This window comes from Cannabis sativa, chromosome 4, assembly GCF_029168945.1.
Source record: "Cannabis sativa cultivar Pink pepper isolate KNU-18-1 chromosome 4, ASM2916894v1, whole genome shotgun sequence".
Taxonomy (NCBI): Eukaryota; Viridiplantae; Streptophyta; class Magnoliopsida; order Rosales; family Cannabaceae; genus Cannabis; species Cannabis sativa.
Window position 1 is genome coordinate 64,219,441 of NC_083604.1, and position 13,264 is coordinate 64,232,704.

Consider the following 13,264-nt stretch of genomic DNA (forward strand, 5'->3'; position numbering starts at 1 on the left):
CAAATAATTACAAAATAATACAATTAATGTATGATAATTAATTAAATGCAAATTCCTTAATATGAAATTAATGGCAGATTTTTCAAAATTAATTTAGACAATAAATTGCAGAAATTTGGTAATATATAATTAAATGCACAAATTAGCACAATTTTTACATGCCTAAATAAATCATGTAATAAATTACCAAATTTAAACAAATTTCCATTTTCAATTTATACTATATATATGTATTAAACAAAAATGGAAAATTAACTAAATGCAATTTATTGACTAAATTAACACTGAAATGGGAAAATAATTAATATTCCAAATAAATAAAAATTTATAAAAAAAATTCGGAATTTTTCCCTTTTTTTTTTTTTTTGAAAAATCCATACTGCCAAACGACATGTCGTTTTTGCAAAAAGCAAAACGACACGTCGTTTTTCCAAAATTTGAAGGGCTGAAAATGAATGCAAACGACACGTCGTTTTTCACACTGTGAAAAACGACATGTCGTTTTTTCAAACGACATCTGAAAATGAAGCCTTTCAAACGACACGTCGTTTTTGAAAAACGACACGTCGTTTTGGAAAAACGACACGTCGTTTTTTGGAAAACGACACGTCATTTTTGGGCAAACGACACGTCGTTTTTTGACAAACGACACGTCGTTTTTTGACAAACGACATGTCGTTTGTGTCGTCTTCTCCAGCCAAACCGGGTCGAATTTGACCCGTTTTTCTGCACGCGGGTCCGTCGAACCCGACCCAAACCCGATCGGAAATTGCGTTTCCGACGACCAAATTGCGTGTTTTCAAATCTAAAATGTTCTAAATCAAATAATAAAGAGATCCACATAGATTTTATGCACGAAAACACGAAAAATATATACTTTAATATCACGAAACTAATCGGGTCCGAAAAAGTTTTAACTGAAAATTTTTTCCATCTCTAAGTTTTTCAATGGATTTTCAATGCTTAGATCGATCTATAATACTATACGAATATAGTAATGTATATAGAATTCAAAATAAACACCGAAAAATGAAAAAAGGAAAAAACAAAACCATGGATGATCGTGATTATATATACGCATGTATATATATATATGCATGTATATATCACATAATAAAAAAAATGAATATTATGATTATTATTATGTGACAAAACATATATATAATATACGATATATATATAAACATATATACATATAAAATATATATATATACACGTACGAGTATGAAATTATGAATGTATGAGTATATAATATATATGTATATATGAACAATAAAAGATATATATATATATATGTATATACTGATTAAAATGTATATATAATATAAATGGTATGAATATAAATATATATATATACGAAGCAGAAACAAATATGTATATATATGAACGGTATATGTATGTATATATATATGAAAGCTCAATAAAATCGAAATGAGATAAATCGCTACGATACCATTAGACTATATATATAGTGTATGTAATATAGCATATACTGATGATATGAAATGCGGAAAATAAACTTTAATCATATCGATAATATATGCGAATGAAAGGATCGATGCTTGTCAGTGATTTGATCTTTGAGCTTGATCCTGCGATAGCTTTGGTATTGGAGTTCGGGCTTCCTCGCTCTCTCAACTCTCTTTAGATGGAATTTCTTTGAATGGATTCGGAATGAGTGAGGAGCTCGGGGGAGAGACCTTATATTTATAGGTGAGATACTCCATGATATCTGCGCGTTAATTGTCAGAATATTTTGACAATTAATTCGGAGAAATCAAATCGGGTAATGAATATAGAAATCGGCAATTATATAGAATATTACGTAATTGATTTTGTCAGGATTGATGAATATAAAATATTCATTTATCAGAAAATCAATTATTTATTTATTTCCTTAAATAGAAAATTATTTCCTTAATTAGAAAATAATTTCCATATATAAAATATTCTAATAGGTCTAACATGAACCTAATATTATACATATATACGAACAATGCAATTTTTAATCCAAGAAAACTCAAATATAAATATAATATTATACCATTAGTGCCCTAGAGATACGAAATTTTTTCTCATTTGTTAAAACAAATTCACCTTTATGACTTGTTTTCATATACGAAAATTAGAGTATATTGCTATTAGACATTAGTAGTGCCTAGCACTTTCTTGATATATTGCGTTGTGATTGGTTAGCGATATTTCTTAAAATTTTTATATTAAATTATATAGAATCCGATACTTAATTGGACAAAAAACAATATTTAGACAAATAACGATATTGACACATAAAGTTGCTAAGCACCGCTACTTCTTTTTTAGCATTTCTCGGAAAATTATTATTTACATATAATTCCATTTCACATGATTGGTACAATTAACCAAACCATTTAATGATATGAGAGAGAGACACACACAACCATTTAATGATATGAGAGAGAGAGACACACACCCGTATCCCATATATATCAAGTTGGAGTTGAGACAGAGTATGGACTCGTAAATCAATCGTGGATATGAAACTAATGAATAGTCAATTATTATTAAGGTGAAATTTACATGATATATTTTCTTTGTTATAAAAATACTTTGACACGCTTACATTTATATTTTTACTGTTTATATGTATTTGGCAGTATACTGCCATTAGTTATAGGTTTTTATATATTAGTTTATCCCCATTTTTTATACATTTCTTTTTTTTTAGTTCGGCAGTGTACTGCCTTTTAATTCAGCTCTATTTTTTTTTATTGGTTGTGTAAAAGTGACTAATTCTTTATTTTTTTTTTTATTTTAATAGATTTAAAAAATTATTATTTATTATTATTATTAATATTTAATAATTATTATATTATCTTTTCATTAAATGGTTGATGAGATGTGGGCTGTCACAAAAATAACATATTTTTTTTTTACTTTTTTTTATTATTTAAATAGATTTAAAAATCTCACCTCCATGTCCCACTATTTATCAAATACCTTTCCTTCTAAAATACTTGCAGATGTTCTTTTTAGAAGATGAGTGGACTCATCTGATGAACATGAAGATAATGTGTCATGTAATAGTAATTGCTCCTCTTCTATTCTTCTTCTTCTTCTTCATGGGTCTCTTTCTTTTCTTTTGTTTTTTTTCAAAATCCATACACTTATCATCTTTTTTCTCACTATCTTCCTCCTTAAGTTCTCTTATTTTCTCCATTAACATGTAAATTTTTTATTTTATTTCTTCTTCTTCTTCTTCTTCTTCTTCTTCTTCTTCTTCTTCTTCTTCTTCTTCTTCTTCTTCTTCTCATTGTTTTAGTTTTTTTAATTTTTAGTCACACTTTTAGGGGGAAATAAAAGAGTGGTTTTTTTATTTTGATTTTCTAGATATGTTCTTGCAAATATAGGTTCTGGTACTTCAAAGAACACTAAATCAAAAAATACCCTCAATCTGTGTTGGAGAACTCCGACTCTAATTTTGAGTTTGAGCCAAAGTTCCAAAGTCTCACAAATCTGATAAGGTTTTTTTCTATTGATCTTATGTTGTTTTAGGATTTTTGTCAAGTTGATTATATTTTCTATTTCTTTTTTTTTTTACTTGCATGTTTTTTTTTTGTTAGTCATATTTAATAGTTTTCTGTTTGTTTGACTCTGTGCCTTGTTGTTGTTTTGATTTTATTTTGTTAACTCTTAGGAAAAGGGTAAATACCAAGTGAAGATTGTTCAATCAACTGATCTGTTTGAAGACATAATTAGGAAAAGGGTTGTTGAGGTGTGTCATTTCATTATTTTAGTTTTAATGTTTTTTTATGCTTGTTTTTTATGTTCTTTATTTTTTTTTTTTTTGTTGTTTTAGTAGTGTTTTCTTATGTTTTTTTATAGGATTGGGAATCCAAGTATACCCGATCGGAATACTACCATTCCAGAGTTTTTTTATGCTTGTTTTTTATGTTCTTTATTTAATTTTTTTTTTTTTGTGTTGTTTTAGTAGTGTTTTCTTTTTTTTTTTTATAGGATTGTCACATTCTCTTGAAATAATTTTTTCCCATTGTCCATTGCCCTTTATGAGAACTGGTATAGATTTCATGTCATGTCATTTTTTACAATATTTCATTTATGTGGCCTTTTTTCATATTAATACAACAGTAAAATAACACTACAAAACAGTAATTTGTTGTTGATTTAATAATTTTATCTCTTTGCCAGATTTTATATTTTTTTCTGGTGTTTCTATAATTCCGGTGTTGATTTGTCCGTCCCCAACCACGAAGGAGAGGTGCCGTTTGTGTTTTGTTACTGTTTACAGTATAAAAGTAAATATATTGGGACTAGGCAGTATAAAAGAAATAAAAATGGGCTTGGACAGTAAAAATGTAAAGTTTGCCGTGTCCCAGTATTTTTAAAAACATTTAGTAAAAAAATAGTATTTTTATAAGTTTCTCTTTCTATGATCAAAGTATCTCCAATGGTATAAATATATACATATATAAATAAATTTTAGCTAAATTTAATATATATTAAAAGTGGTATTAAATTTAATACAAAATATAATAAAAATCACATTTTACTTTATAATATATATTATTTTTTTTATTTAATATTTTATCACTCATCTGTAATTACTAATTTTTTATCCTTTTATTTATACACTACCTATTAGAGATAGTCTCATTTCATGAGTGGATAACTAATAATAGAAGAGCTAATCTATCTGCTATCAAGCCAGTTTTTAATGCGAGCGTTTATAGCATACTAGCTAATCTAAAAGCCCTTTTTTTTTGGCAAAATTGTGTATACTTTTTCAATATTTGTTACAATTAATTAGTGGGATTAGGGAATGAGAATGAGCAATGAATTTGATTATCTTGTTTAATTCTCTAATTATTTTTAAGCAACGAGAATAAAATTTGTGAGTTCCACACTAATTTGAGATTGAAGAATGGGAGTGACAAACTCATGGGATTTCCATTCTTATTTTTTCTTAAATTATGAATTTTTGACCTTCATTTAATTTTTTTTATACGAGTCCAACATACAATTAAAATTTTAATCAAAGTGGTTTTGTTATTTCAAATAAAATATTATGATTCTAATATAGTGTAAACACATCAATGAGAATACTTCTTATCTTGATATCGATTCTTGGAAATCAAGCAAATAACTTTCTCTTATTCTGATTCATCAATCAAATTGATGGTTGTTATTTACATATCTGGAGAGGTGAGATGTGGCTCCTCTAGGGGGCCCACTAAAGTACTCGACCCATCAACTAGTCCATGCAAATGAACAAGACGACTCATCGCCCGAATGGATGCGAATTTGGACAGCATGTCCAAGAATAATTTGGATCTGCAAGCTCCTGAAAGTATAGTTCAACTGTAATTAAATTCTAAGGATAAAGTAATGTTGGGAACCCAACATGGATATCCCAAGGGTACGCTTCTAACATAATCCCTAAGGAATCTAGTGACCTGTACCACTGTGAGATTCCAGGATGGCTCGTGGCTAAAGGATGATTACCTGTTTGTGCATTGCACCCATAATCTGACATTCTCTTTCCCCACAGTGGTGCACACACCAGTTGTCATCGTTAATAATACCAAGTACTGTACAACATATTACTCTTTAAAATTGGGCCCCACCTACGCAACCCAATAGCTTAAGAAAGCACAAATTCAATGTATTTTACCCCATTAACGAGTTTTATTAAAAAAAAAAACTAATTTGATGAGTTCATATTTATGTTCTTAATATGACCAATTTATATATTAAGATTCTTAAATTGATTCTTTAAATTACTAATTAGCTTGATTATAATTTGTTAGGTTATTTTAAAAACTAAATATACATTTAGAGTCATTTCGATAGATGGTAGCATATTTTGGTGGAAAATAGTGGAAGCCGACAAGCTCGATTTTATAAGGTGGAACTTAATTACAAATTTTGATGACCTCAGAGGCAGAACTGGAGTTGGTGTACAATATGAAAGTTGTAGATCTCGTTCTCAACTTTCCAAAACAACTTGACTCGTCTAATTTTAGGTTGTATTGAAGAAGTTACGACCAAAATACTAATCACGTGACAAATTTGTATATTTCTTGGCAAAATTTGTATATTTAGCTTTTTTTTAGTGAGATATTTTTAAGGGTTATAAATAGGACTTCTAGTGTACGAATTTTAGCACTTTTGAGCTACGAAATTAAAAGAGAAACTCAGAGAGAGAGAGAGAGAGAGTAAGAAGAAGACAGAGATTCCGACTTCGAACGTTCTACATCATAGTTCTTTTTCTTCTCCTTAAACTCTTAATATTTATTATGATTTTGATTATAATGTCTAGTTCTGAGTAGTTCCTTTTTAGTTAAGGATTATTTCAAAACTCGAGACATGATTTTTTAGTTTCATTGATGAATATGTTAATTTCTAGTTTCTATTATATCAAAATGCTTCTATTCTTCTACGTTCAATGTCATGATTGATGCTTTAATCTTATTTAGATGATCACTAAATTGAATTTTAGTTTAATCTATTGTAATCTTAGGATTACTATTCACCTAATAGTCTAGAATTCTAAGTGTTGTAATAAATTGCAATTTCTAATATTGTCAAATGTATCTTTAATTATGATGAAGAATAGAACCTAGGTTGAATGAATTATATACTTTATTAATTTATTGCCTAGATTAATCTATCGCTATTGAACTTAAAGTTTTATCTAAGTTAAATAAATTACATGCTTCGTGGATTTACTGGTTAGGTAAAAGAGTTAATTATTGAGCGATTCACCTTAATTACATGCAATAGGGAGATTGAGATAATTAACTGCTTTAGTGTTATCTTGGGGTTTAATAGTTTGATTGAAAATCTAAAATAACATTCATTATTAGGAATTAAGAATGATTATTGAGGGTGGAGAACTATTTCTTGAATATCGTAGTATCTCATTCTACTTGTTTTTTTATTTATGCTATTTACTCTTCATAATTAAAACCTCCTTTTTTAATTCTTGTTACTGATTTTGAATAATAAATTGATAATAGTCCTCGTGGGATCGACTTATATTTACCGTTATACTGAAGCAATTGGTAATATAAAAATAAAAATTAGTAAATTTATTGTGGTAAACGATACACATCAAATTTTTGGCGCTATTACCAGAGACTATTTTATTCAATTTGTTATTCATTTTTTTTCTTGTTACTAACTTGTTCTTTGAGTACGTTGTGGTTTTAATTTTAAGATCTTTCTTCAAAACCATGGCAATGTACAATCAATAATACTGTTATGCATATTATATCTCGCCACAAGTATATTAATATGATCGCTATACAACACTAATGCATACAATCAATAATGGAGAGATTATTTTAGCACTTCTACACTGGGATCAATCAATATGTTCAACCAACTTCTTACTATCCTCCTGTAGCACCACAAGATCAAGATCATTCTCTTACTGATCTGCTCAACACTTTGGAGGCTTTTACTATTTTGATAGAATAAAATATTGCACAGTTTCAAGAACATACTCATGTTGCACCTAACTTCTTTTTCTCCAAATTCTCAAAACATCTAAGGAGAAACTCCTTAATATCATAATTACCATTTGCAAGATAAAATTGTTTAAAAGAAGACTTCCTCCACATACAAATCTAGCAATGGAACACTCTAAGAGGGCATGAGAGATAGACTCCAGTTTACAAGAGTAAAGAGAGCAAGTAGGGTTATCTAAGACTTTCATCTTGTAGAGGTTCAAAGTAAAAGGCAGGACATGATTGAAAGTTTTCTAAATGAAATGCTTGATTTTGGGGGTGGGGGATCTTTAATGTCCAAACAATTTTTCACTAGCTTTTAAAACATGAAAGATTGGAAGAAGAGGGAGAAGGGGAATAGGAAGAGGACTTAGCCAAGTGGTAAGTAGAATTTATAGTTAAAATACTTAAGGAATGATGCACCCAAATGAGACTATCAGCAGAAGAAAGATCAATTGGGACTTGAAGAATAGCATCCACAACATCTAGAGGAAAGAAAAGATTAAGTTTAGTGATATCCCAACATCTAGCCTCATCAATAAAGACAGGCATAGTAAGGGTAGGAGAGGGAGGACCATTCAAAAAACTGGGGGAGTTCAAATGAGGAATCCAATTTGAGTTGACAGCAAAAATATATTTACATTGCCCACTTTCCAACAAAGGCATTTGAGAAGCAGATCTCTTCCCCAAAGGAGACTCCTCTAAGTAGCCGAGGAGTAATGGCCTTTTGAAGTAGTGAGGAAGTCATTTCATTAAAAGTATTTAGCCTTTAAAAGTGAAGACAAGAGAGAAGAGGGATTGGACATGACTCTCCAAGCCTGCTTTGCAACCATGGCCTGATTATGATGGTGAATAGATTTAACACCTAGGCTCACAAAGAACTTTGAATCACAAACCTTTGATCACCCCTTCTAATGAATTTTTCCTTTCTTGCTCGCTGCCCCCACCAGAAACTAGCCATAAGGCTCTCAAGACTCTTAGAAGTGGACACATGTAATTTGAAATAGAACATGGCATACGAAGGAACAACCTAGACCACAACCTTAATCAGAGTTTTTTTACCAACCTAAGAAAAAAAACCATGGAAGAGCCGCGTAACCAGACCACATCAACTTTCCATTCCAAGCATTCATTTTAGAAGAAACATTTTGAATCGTGTAATGAAAGATAGATTTGCTAATTCTACAAATACATTGGGGAACTCCTAAGCACTTTCTAACAAGCCATCGTTGCAAAGACCCAACTAGCCACAGAAAAACTCTCTATCCCTAGAACTAGTGTTGGGGAAGACAGAACAGAGGACTTGGCAAAATTAACTACCTGACTAGTAGCACGCTTATAAACATCAAAAATTTCCTTGATAACCAAACAAGACTTGTTACTAACAGTAGTAAATAGAAGGTTATCATCAATAAAAAGCAGGAGTGAGATATCAGGGGTAGTTCTACAAATAGAAATACCAGCAAAATCCTTAGCTTGCTCTCGGACACGAATGGCTGCTAAAAGACCCTCAGCCACCAGTAAAAATAAGTAGCTAAGGGGACAAGGGGTCACCTTGCCTAATACTCCTAGTAGAAATAGAACTGTAAAAAAAACACTCGTTAATGAGAAATTTAAAGAAAATCAAGGAAATACACTTAATAATAATGGAAACAAAACGAGAAGGGAAACTTAAATGATATAGAATAGCTTCAATTAAGCTTCACTCTACCATGCCAAATGCCTTCTCCATATCAAGCTTCAAGGCAGGCCAACCAATTTGTCCCCTTCTTCCAATGATAGAGAGCATTAACAACCTCATTAGTAATAAAAATATTATAAAGAATCAGACAGTCCAAAAGGAAAGCACTTTAATTTTGAGCAATTAGAGTGTTCAGGAGAAGCTTAATCCTGTTGGATAAAACCTTGGTAACTACTTTATAAAGAGCAGAACACAAATTAATAGGCCTTTTAGAGGCATCCTTTTTCTTAGGAACAAGACCAATAACAATATCATTAATTAAAGAGACCTCAGAGTCATTAGTAAGGACAACAAAGATAGCCTTACAAAACTCAGGACCCAAAACTGACCAATTTTTTTTTCATAAAAATGAACATTTAAAGCATCTATCTCGGAGTATTTAAAGCCCCCTTCACCTCAGCTTCCTCAAAAGGGGCTTCAAGCAAAGAAACCTGAGAGGGATTAAGTCTACAAGAGATCCCAGTCAAAATAGCAGAAATGGCATCCCAGTCAGCTCATTGAGATGTAAAAAGATTACTATAAGAGTTAATAGTATCACTAACATAGATGCCATCATCAAGAGTAATGTACCTTATGAAGTTAGTTTTCATCCTAGTAGAGACTTTATGAAAGCACTTAGTGTTCTTATTATCGGTATTTAAGTTAGTTAGCCCTAGAACGTTGCTTCCAATAAATCTCATCTTTGTACGAAGCTAGAGGTAGCTTTGTTAATTATAGGTTCTCTTAATGTATTTATTTTACTTTACTTATAAAATTAAACAAAAATCATTTCATAATAAAATTCATATTTTTTTATATAAAAAAATTGAATTATTTTCAAAGTTTTTTTGATAGAAAAAAGACATAAATTTTCAAACAGGTCCCATTATTGTTGCCCTGTTATAAAATCAGCACAAATTAATGATACTGTCATTGATCTTGTTCATTGAACATATGATATATAATTGGCTTTTATTTTAGGTAAAAAGTTTGTTCAGCACTTTTTCTTTTCTCATTTATTTTTAGTTAAACCCTTACAAAATTACGAAAAAAGGAGAATTATTTCATATACTATTTTTTAACTTTTTTAAAAAAAAAAATTTACAGTTTGGAGTGATAGTTTATTATGTTGGTTGCTATGTAAGTTTTTACCTAAATTTCTGTAAAAATGTTAAAAAAAATAATAATAATAATAAAAATAAAAAACCTATTTTTAAAGTGTAAAAATAAAGAACAAAACCTAAAAAAAAATAAACCGTTTTCCAACCACTTATTTGCATTATCATTTATTCTAATAAAATCTTATTCAACGATTTTTTTTTTTTAAAAAAAAAAAGAAAAAGAAAAAAAGACTTAATCAAATAAATAATTAAAACAATTTAATTCAATAATAAAAAAAAAATCGCCGTACTAACATATTTTTAAAGAGCTCATATGTAATTATGTATACACTAAAATACAAATATTTAGAATCACAATATTTCAGCATTTCTTCTTCTAGCTATTATGTTTATATATAGTTGAGGTTTCGTAAATGACTAACCCAATATACAAATCTTCTTAATTATCACTGTATATACGTTCATAATATTGCTCATTGTTATTTCTAAGAACAGTAATGATAATGATGTGTACGTACATATCATTACTCTTGTATGAATTCTTACATTTTAGGGGCCAAACTTAATGGCGATCACATGGCGCCTAACCAGAACCAGAGCACAGACTAGTACTGCAACCATCACAACCCAATATAGAATTAAAGACAATATTAAATGTGAAATCGAATGATTGATCATGTCAGTACAACACACTGATTTTAATAATGTCAAATAATTCATCCCATAACTTTATTTTCTCACTTGAGCCGTACAGCTTAATGAAATTGGAATACTTTTTGAGAAATAATAGTATGAAGTGTTAAACATATAATATAGCATTGGGTTTCAAAGTAATTTGCCACTAAACTATATCTTACTGTTTAATTTCTGTTTTACCGTAATACTCTCTCGTCCGCCATATAAGCTCACCTTAATTACCCACTGTTAGGCTAAAATTAGTCTAAGATTCGGGTCATATTTCGGTTAGTTTTCACTCTTTGTTTCTAGTTTTAGGGCTATATTACGCTTGATTCTTTTGTTTCAGGTCCTCGGGCATTTAAAGAAAGTATGTACAAGAATTGAGGAAAATGGTGAAAGAATCGAGAAGAAAAACCAAGATTGGTGTCGCTGCCTGTTCCCGTCGCGACGGGGAATTTGCCAGTCGCGACGGGAACTGGCAGAAAGTTTTCAAGAAATTCGAAGTTGAACTCCCGTCGCGACGGGGGCTTTGCCAGTCGCGACGGGGACCCTTATGACGGGATTTTTGGGCAGTTTCGTAATTTCACGAATTTTAAAGATGAGAATTGGTTTAAATAGTAAGGGTTCGTGAAAATTAGAGAGGATTCAGAATTGGAACCCTAGAAACAAAGGAGGAGGCTAGAAGAGCGGCTTGTGGCGACCCGGATCAATTGCTTCAACTAGTTCTTTCTCTTCTCTTTAATTTTTCTATGTTCTTTTCTATTTCAATGTTAATTATGGATTTGATTATGGATGTTTTGAACAAAACTTCTATTTAGGGAGAATGATGAATGTTGTTTAAGTTTTTCCTAGTTAATGAATAATTGCCATTCCTCCATCTTGATTGTGAATACTATTCATATTTGTGTTTAATTTCCATGTGCAAGATTGATCACCTTTTACATGTTTTATGATCTCAATTCAAAATCTGAAAAGTGAGAATTGAGAATGCTAAAATTGGATAGTCTAGGTTTTGATGTGAAACGAAAGTATTTACATAGCCTTTGTGACATTTAGATTATTGCTTAATGCTGATTTCATGTTAGTTTAATTAAGAGATTAATTAGAGAGCATGAGATTTAGAACCTAGAAGATCTGAAAAGAGCTAGGTTAATTCATAATCTGTCATTCACTTCAAGAGAAGGATAGCATTTAAACATTAACATTGGTAACTTAACAACAGGATTCGTCTCCCTATTTTCTTATCTTGATTAATCTTCCTTTTGTTAGTTTTAATTTTCTGAATTGTTTTATTTAATTCATAAAAAGTATTCTTTTACCAGATAGAATCAATAGTATAATTTAGTAGTAATTAGTCCAATTCCCTGTGGTTCGACCTCACCTGTGTGAGTTTACTACTTGATTGCGTATACTTGCGTAGTGATTAATAATTTTCGCAACACCCACTGTATTATATTTTTACACTCTCTACCCCATGATGTAATACAAAGAAATATATCGAACATGAGGTTGAAGTTCGCCACGTGAAAGGATTGATATGATATGAGACCCTACAACAGTTTTGAATTTTGATCTCTCATTATTCCTCATACAACCTTTCATCACTGAAAAAACAGGCATTAATTTTAGCAAAAATATATGGTACACAGATCTCTAAAAAGCTCTTTCAGTACCTCCACCATCTATTTTGGTATTTAGTATTTAAGAGAGTTTAAGAAAAATTATCTCATATACTATTTTTACAATGGCGTATCATTATTTTTTAGGATTATTTGTTACCACACATTAAAAAAAAAATAATCACGAGTTTAATAAAATATATAAATTTTATTTTCAACACTATTCCATATTTACTTAAAAAAATTTAGATGCTTATAAATAACGACGGCACGGCAGCAGTGACCCATCTCCCCCAAAAAAATATTTAACAAAAATACTCTAAATTTACTTTTTTAAAATACTTATTTTTTTCTAAGATACTACATTTGAAGTTTTATTAAAAAAGTATTCAATTATATTTTTAAAATACTATATTTTAAAATTTTTACCATTATATATGTAAAGTCATTTTTTGGCAAGTTAGTTGACAAAATATTTTTCTTTTACGGTAAGATTGTTTTGCATTCATACTCGATTTTCTTACCTTGTTTATTCGGTTTTAGTTGCTCTTTTCTATGTTAGGAAAGATGCACTTTTCAGCTGGACTTTCCTTTGTTTGGAAACTTCTTGTAAGA

The 13,264-nt window shown here is 30.0% G+C and overlaps 1 long non-coding RNA gene across 1 annotated transcript; it reads left to right on the plus strand.

The window, feature by feature from the left end:
* Positions 1 to 2,972: 2,972 nt before the first annotated feature.
* Positions 2,973 to 4,073, plus strand: LOC133037295 (uncharacterized). Its single transcript, XR_009687418.1, has 2 exons — positions 2,973 to 3,503; positions 3,677 to 4,073. It is a non-coding gene; the product is annotated as an uncharacterized LOC133037295 (long non-coding RNA).
* The last annotated feature ends 9,191 nt before the right edge of the window (positions 4,074 to 13,264 follow it).